The following is an 8083-nucleotide window of genomic DNA, read 5'->3' on the forward strand; positions in this document are numbered from 1 at the left end:
AGAATGTCTTTAAGGGCCATCATGGGAAATGTCAATACGATTTTCATTCATATCCCACCAAGTAGCAGGATCCCACCTAATTGCAAAGCAGGCTGGAAATTACAGTTTTCCCACATGCCCACAAAGAAGGAAACAGAATTGAATTGGGTTATCTTGTGGCACAGTCTCTGTCATAGAACTGCGTTTGCCCATCTTAAGGCATGCCCCACCTCTGTGGTCTTTATTACCAAAGGACAACAGGAAAAGTGAGAAATCCCGAACAGTGGTAACCACTGTCCACTCTGAGATAACACTGTGGCAGGTGACTAAGTGCAGTGACTCAGGAACCAGGGACCAGCTGTGGTCCTGTACCTTCAACTTACAAAGAGTAACAGTGGACCCTCTAGCCATGAGTCTACTCATTATATATAATATATATATATGACATCAAAATTAACTTTAAATATGATTTTTTGGGAGCTTCTTTGAAAGTTTGACAAAAGTCAAGGACACTGCAATTGCCCAGATGCAAGAAAGATTTAATGGGTTCAACATCCTTCAAAGCTTGTATGCTTCAGGCCACAATCCTCGAAAATGATCTATCAGGCCCCTTCCAACTTTGACAGTTTATGATTCAGTTGGACAGATCTGAGGAGGAAAAGATGAAGGAAGAACAGGAGAGCTGCTGGGCAGTGGAGAGGAGACCTCACCTAGGGGCGATGTGCTCGGAAGTCCTGCTCAGGGCCTGTCACCCTCTTCTTTCCATCTGCAATAAAACTTAACCCACAGACAGTTTTATCATGTCCTGCTGGAGCTGATCAAAAATATATATATCAGATAGATTTATTTTCACACATTTTCAATGAGTTGACAGTCTCTTATCCTGAACTGAAATATGGTTTCGGCGATATCATCTCATTTGCAACACAGCCCACTTTGTGCATCGGAATGACGAATGGCTGATCTACAGGTTGGTAAATAAGGAAACAGCCATCAGCCATGCCCTATTCACGATTGTTAGCATGAATCAGTTTTACATGATGCGTCATATATCTCAGAGCGGAGCAAGGAGCCTCTCTGGAAGGCAGAGATGTGAGGCCATCCTGAGTACACCACTAACTTCTCTGGGTATCTTGGCACTTGTCCTGTCAGCCACTTGTCTATAAGAAATATGGGTCTCTGTCCCTTTCATTAAAATTGTATTCTTAAGAAATAGACATACCTTGTTGTACCCCCACAGGATTGGAGCACTGGGGAAAGGGAGGCAGCTAGTCTGCTTCTAGTCTGTGGCCATAGCTGAGGTCCTTGCCTTAGGATAACCATCTTATAAATGTCCAAGGTGGAGTCTGTGACAGAGACTGGATGGGGCAATTTGAAGATAAACTCCTAGAATTAAAAATAAAAGAAAACATTTAAAGGGCCATTCCTAAGTGTGACATCTTCACAATTGAGAGTTTGTTCATCCCCTCATTCAGAAGACAGGTCCACTGAGCATTGTTCTGCAGTGACAAAGATCCTCTTTCCAAGTCCAGAGTCCTATTCGAGTTGGGGAGATAAGACACATACCAGAGTCATCTAGTTAACAAGGAGTCTCTAAAGCCTGCACAAGAGGCCCACAGTCAGCATTCTGCATGAGGCCCATGGAATGGTGTGGGCCGTGTTGAGGACCAAAGTGTCTTGCTCAATAAGCCCCACAGAGCCAATGTTTCTAGTAGGTAGGACAGATCATCAGTTCTTTGACTAAAGTGAGGAGTTTCCTTCCCAGAAAGAGGAAGATCGAGTCAAAGTCAGTGATCCCCAGTGCTGCCTCTGCCTGGGGAACTACACCTGGTCTCGCCCAGGCCATGAGCCCACCTCTGCAGTCAAGGTTTCCAATATGAACCTCTTAGTAAACTGTATGGGACTAGTGTTCAAAAATACATAATTGTCAAACTTATGGTTGCCAGAGGGGAAGGATGAAGGGAAACGACAGTCAGAGAGTTTGGGGTGGATGTGCACACACTGTTATATTTAAAACGGATAAGCAACAAGGACCTGTATAGCACACGGAACTCTGCTCCGTGTTATGTGGCAGCCTGGATGAGTGGGGAATTGGAGGGAGAATGGATACATGTGTATGTATGACTGAGTCCCTTTGCTGTTCACCTGAAATTGTCACAACATTGTTAATCAGCTATACCCCAATGTAAAGTAAAAATTAAGAAAATACATGTTTGTATTCCTGCACACACTAAAAGCAAATCCACAGGGACTGGGACCCAACGTTTATTCTTATCTCCTATCTTGGGTTCCTCCCAGGGCATATTACCATTAAATGGAATGGCATGTAAAATAATCTACTGCATGTAAACTTAAAACACATCATTTATCATTCTTTTATCATCATGGGCTTAATACTTTTTTTTTTTAGGTAAAATAACTTCTAAAAAATGTTTACTTTTTACACGTAAATATATTTCAAGCTAGTGTGTGGAAACAAAGATAAGGCCAATCAAATGCTGCTGGTCATTTAAGACAAAGGAGTGGTTACTTGCAGGTGACGTTATTGAGATTGAGGTCATGCAGGAGGAGGAGTTTGAGTTGATTGCTAAGGATGGTGAGATTTAAATATTTAGAGGTTGGCAGTCTGACATTCCAGCTAGAGAAATGATCAGAAAAAGGCTAGAGGTGGTTGTGCTTGCGTGTATAACAGAGGCAGCCATAGGTAGTGACAGAAAATAATTTGGAGCAGAAAACTGCAAGGCTTGAATGCCAGGTTTAGGGTTTTGAGGAGGATGTAGGGAGTCAGGAAGTTTTTCAAGTGAAAATAACATCATTTGAGTGATGGTGGCAGAGCATTAAAGCACTGGAAGTGGAAAGTTTGGAGGTTTGAAGGACTCTTAGTAGACAGGCGTCAGTCCAGAGGTGTGAGTCTAAACTAGTCAACATGTAGGAGGGGCGGGTAAAGAGGAGGGAAACATAACCTCTTAGGGCCAGCTGTATGAGTTTAGCAGTTACCTTCATAAAGGGATGAGGAGAGAATGAAGAATTAGAGATGGAGCTTCCTCTGTGTGTGTGTGTGTGTGTCTGTCTGTCTGTCTCCCCAACTAGACTGTGAAGTCCTGGAGGAAAAGGATTCACATCAGAATCTCAAGTATCCTTTGTCCAAAGTAGAAGCTCAGTAAATGCTTGCTGAATTTCACCCTGCCCCTGCCCCCAACATTTTTGCTCTCTATTCCCAGAAACTCTGCTCCCTAGCGGGTGGAGAGTCCCTCTGATAAAGCAGACCTAGGACTTCCTGGGGCAGACTGGCATAGTCCTCTCAGGCTTAGACAGAGAATGGAGCCAGCCACTGGGAATGGACTGGAAAACTGACGTGCCGTGTGGCTAACAGCTAGAAGGATATCTACCCTTTCTGTGGCTTTGTTGATTACCACTTTTCAGTGATTTGGAATAACAGGAAACTCAGAAACAGTCCATTAGTGTGGTGCTTCTTACACTATAAAACTCCTCACTGCTCTTGCTAGACCCAGACTCCTGCTTGAAGATTTCCAGTATTAAGAGATCAGTACCCTGACATTATTGGATGATTCTGTATCTGTTTCCAAGTTCTAGAACTCTCAGCTTTCTATTCTATGGTTTTTATGTCACAGCTGTGGGCTCTTATGTCCATGTACACACCAGCCTGCCCACTGCCATTTTTCTTATGGTTCTGAACCCTTCAGGTCTTAAGATTTCCTAAAAATAATGTAGAAGACTATTTAGAAGGATCCGGAATTTCAATGTAATAGGAATCATGCTGCATTCAAACTCAGGTGCAGTTGAGGAGGAAAAACTTCCACAAAGATTTTTAAGCTGAAATGCTGTATCTGCAGTAGTTTACCTCAATTACCACAGCATCCTAGATAGCAAAAAGGATGTGGGTAGAGATTCTGATTAGGGCCCTCATCTCATTGTTGGATTTTCTTCGATTAATAATATCAGATGAAGTCACCTCCTTATGATTTGGCAATCCAAATTTTGCTTATTATTGGAGTTGTCAGGGAGAGAAGGAGAGAAATACTATAGAAAATAGCAGAGATACTCTAAGGCATTTAGTTGAAGCAACCGGAAAGGAAAACACATCAAGAAGCCATTCAGTGAATGTACATCAATTCATGAAAATCCACTTGTGGTCCTTTTGCCTTGAGAAACATCACACGTCTTTGGCAGACGATAGGCTGAAGGGAACGTAAGTTTTCCCACTATCGCATAGCGATAATCTGTACCCACCAGCCCTGTCTTTTTTTCTTCTAGAGAAAGCCAGCTGCTGCTTCCACATTACAGCTGTCACTGCTGCATGAAGCCTTTTCTTCATGTAGGTCATTGTGTACTCACTTGTTCCAAGCAACCAGCTACTTGGGGATAGAAAGATGACCAAGACCCAACCTCTGCCTTAGAAAGTTCACATTCTCCAAACTGTCAGGGTTTCCAAACCCTCCTTCCCTGCCTTTCCAAGAGTCTCTTCTACACACTCTGTGCCTGCCTGCTATGTCACTTCAGTTGTGACCGACTCTTTGTGATCCTATGAACTTGTAGCCTGCCTACTGGAGTGGCTTGCTGTGCCCTTCCCAGGGGGTCTTCCCAACCCAGAGATTGAACCCACATCTCTTATGTCTCTTGCACTGACAGGCCGGTTCTTTACAGCTATACTCTATGGCTTATCATTATTCTAGGAAACATGGCATTGGGGATCAAAATTAGTTGTGTTTATCTGGACCGAGCAGTTTGGAAGATAGTGGGATAGTAGCCTTCTAGGTGTGTTAAATAGCCTACATTTGTCAATGAAACCTAAGAACCTGCGGGCTCACAATGAGCACATTGTTAACTGGAGGTCTCTGGTCCAGAGGTCTGTCATGCATTTGTGCACCCTGCTTCTTTGAACTTTAGTAAAAAGCTATTTATATGTGAGAGTTGAACTTTGAAGAAAGCTGAGCGCTGAAGAATTGATGCTTTTGAACTGTGGTGTTGCAGAAGACTCTTGCGAGTCCCTTGGGCTGCAAGGAGATCCAACCAGTCCATCCTAAAGGAGGTTAGTCCTGGGTGTTCATTGGAAGGACTGATGCTAAAGCTGAAACTCCAATCCTTTGGCCACCTCATGCAAAGAGTTGACTCGTTGGAAAAGACTCTGACGCTGGGAGGGATTGGGGGCAGGAGGAGAAGGGGATGACAGGATGAGATGGCTGGATGGCATCACTGACTCGATGGACGTGAGTCTGAGTGAACTCCGGGAGTTGGTGATGGACAGGGAGGCCTGGCGTGCTGCGATTCATGGTGTCTCAGAGTCGGACACGACTGAGCGACTGAGCTGAACTGATATATATGTGTGTGCATTCCCATCAGATTTATCCTAACGGTTTGGATTCTTGATCTGGGGTTTCTTTTCTTTCCTTTTTTTCCTTTTATTATCATTTGCTTGTTTTTGGCTGTGCTGGTTCTTTGTTGCTGCGTGGTTTTGTCTCTAGCTGTGGTGAGCAGGGGCTGCTCTCTAGTTGTGGAACACGGGCTCTTATTGCAGTGGCTTCTCTTGCTGTGAAGCACAGGCTCTAGGGCATGTGAGCCTCAGCGGTGGTGGCATGGTGGGCTCAGTAGTTGCAATTCCCGGGTACATGTGGCTCACGGGCTTAGTTGCCCTGTGGCATGTGGGATCTTCCTGGACCAGGGATCGAACCCATGTCTCCGGCACTGGCAGGCAGATTCTTTACTACTGAGCCACCAGGGAAGCCCCTGATTTGTGGTTTCTTAGCTTCAAAATTCTTTTTTAGATGCCGGCTCCAGGTTTCTTTCTAAGCAGAGAGTAATTCTCTAGCCCACCAAAGGTGACCCTACACTATAAGAAGTTAGGCACTGTCCTTCCCAAACCCCTCGCCATGGAGTGGTCTAGAAAAGGAAACAAGAGTTAAGGCTCAACACCGAAAAGAATACCTGCAGCAGTCTCTGCCTTCATAGGGAAAAATAAATAGAGCTCTGTATGAAGACTTTGAACATTCCCAAACTGTTTTAAAGACATAAATCTAAACTCATCCATAAAACGCTGAATGGTTTGCTTAATATCTGGCACACCAGCTCTCGGGCTCACTCCCCCATGCCTGCGTGTGAGCATCACATCGTCTGGAAGGAAATGGTGTTTCCATGAGCTCTTTCAGGGAATTTAGTGCTCCAGAAGGAGCTGTATTTTTCAGGGGCTCCCAAACTCACCCCTGAGGTACCATAAAAGATTAAGCTTGCCTCATTCGTGGGAAGTAGATTTTTTTAAATCCTGATTTATTTCAAATTTCGGTAGTAAAGCATTCTGATCGACCCCGTGTGGATAAGAGAAACAAAGAAGATAGAAACCATGACACAGAAAACATTTTCTGAAAATTGTTTCCTTTTCCCATCAAGATGCATTTCAACAATATGCAAATTAAGTGGTGCCATTGTGCGATAATTATGTTTTCCTAATGTTTCCACAACAGCCCTGCTTTTGCCAGACTTCAATATTGTGGCAGCATAATGGTCACTTTGGAAGGGATGAACACCCATTATATCTGGGTAAGGAAGACCTTGGAAAATCAAATTCAGATAATGCAAAGAATATACTTTCCATTGCTAATTTGTTTCACAGTTATCTTAGCAAGGGTGAAAAATAGTGTTCTTTCCAGAAAAAAAAAAAAAAATTGGATAAAATGCAAGTGAATTAGAAACACCCTGAAGTGCACACCCCTCAAATTCTAAACATATTCTTTAAAAGCTTCCCGGGACCATCAGATACACAGGCTGCGTTGATCCCAATACAGCTGATTCATCAACGTGCAAGCCACTGGAGGAAAGTTCTGGGCAGTTAATAACCACTGTCTTTTGTCAAGTCAGTCTGCAAAATGCACTAGATTAAACAAAGTTATCCAAGTTTTATTCCTATAGAAACACTCTGATGTGGTAATATTGAAGAGTTATTGTCCAAACCCAGATAAAAGCATTTCCAATCTATGTGGAAATGGAACCCTGTTTTCACAGAGACTCAAGAGATCAGAGTGCCAAGAAGTAGTCTTTGGGGAACTTTGGCTACCCCAGTACCCACTGTTAAACTAGAATTGTAGTCCAGTTGACTGAAGGCCAAACTAGAAATAAAATCTCAGATTCCCAGATTCTCAGAACAGCTCTCCACTCCCTCTTGTTTGTTCACTGTCTGCTTGTTTGGCAGAAGCTCATCTGATATTGACACATTTATAACTGCTTACTTTTTATAAGATTGTAGAATTTTTCTATAGGTAGCGGTAGATCAGTAATATCGTAGTTTATGCTTACTCCTTGGAAGGAAAGTTATGACCAACCTAGATAGCATATTCAAAAGCAGAGACATTACTTTGCCAACAAAGGTCCATCTAGCCAAAGCTATGGTTTTTCCAGTGGTCATGTATGGATGTGAGAGTTGGACTGTGAAGAAAGCTGAGTGCTGAAGAACTGATGCTTTTGAACTGTGGTGTTGGAGAAGACTCTTGAGAGTCCCTTGGACTACAAGGAGATCCAACCAACTGAGAGAGAGATGAGATCCAACTGATCCTCTCATCCTAAAGGAGGTGAGATCCAACTGATCGTCTCATCCTAAAGGAGATCAGTCCTGGGTGTTCATTGGAAGGACTGATGTTGAAGCTGAAACTCCAATACTTTGGCCACCTGATGTGAAGAGATGACTCATTTGAAAAGACCCTGATGCTGGGGAAGATTGAAGGCAGGAGGAGAAGGGGACAACAGAGGATGAGATGGTTGGATGGCATCACCAACTCAATGGACATGAGTTTGGGTGCACTCCAGAAGTTGGTGATAGACAGGGAGGCCTGGCATGCTGCAGTTCATGGGGTCACCAAGAGCTGGATGTGACTGAGTGACTAAAATGAACTGATGCTTTTCATATCCTAAATGAATTTTATAGTTTAAAACATGCATATCTGCCCCTAGGTAATTGTTTAAATAGATGCATCCCTTTATAGCAGGGGTCTCAGACCTCACTGCTTCTGAGGCCAGGGCAGAAATGGATGCATGGGCAACACCTCAGCTTAGCTGACTACTGCTTTGTGAAAATCTGAGCACTCTGTTCACTAGTTTT

The 8083-nt window shown here is 43.5% G+C and overlaps 1 long non-coding RNA gene across 4 annotated transcripts; it reads right to left on the bottom strand.

The window, feature by feature from the left end:
• Window positions 1-385: 385 nt before the first annotated feature.
• Window positions 386-4459, bottom strand: LOC133234938 (uncharacterized). 4 transcript variants are annotated; one of them, XR_009732370.1, is made up of 3 exons: window positions 3474-3537; window positions 1202-1365; window positions 386-756 (listed from the first exon to the last, which is right to left on the bottom strand). It is a non-coding gene; the product is annotated as an uncharacterized LOC133234938 (long non-coding RNA). The 4 variants fall into 4 exon arrangements; XR_009732371.1 differs by lacking the exon at window positions 3474-3537 and adding an exon at window positions 4336-4459 and having other exon boundaries at window positions 387-745; XR_009732369.1 differs by lacking the exon at window positions 3474-3537 and adding an exon at window positions 4336-4459 and having other exon boundaries at window positions 387-756.
• Window positions 4460-8083: the final 3624 nt, after the last annotated feature.

The sequence above is a fragment of the Bos javanicus genome, chromosome 22 (assembly GCF_032452875.1).
Source record: "Bos javanicus breed banteng chromosome 22, ARS-OSU_banteng_1.0, whole genome shotgun sequence".
NCBI lineage: Eukaryota > Metazoa > Chordata > Mammalia > Artiodactyla > Bovidae > Bos > Bos javanicus.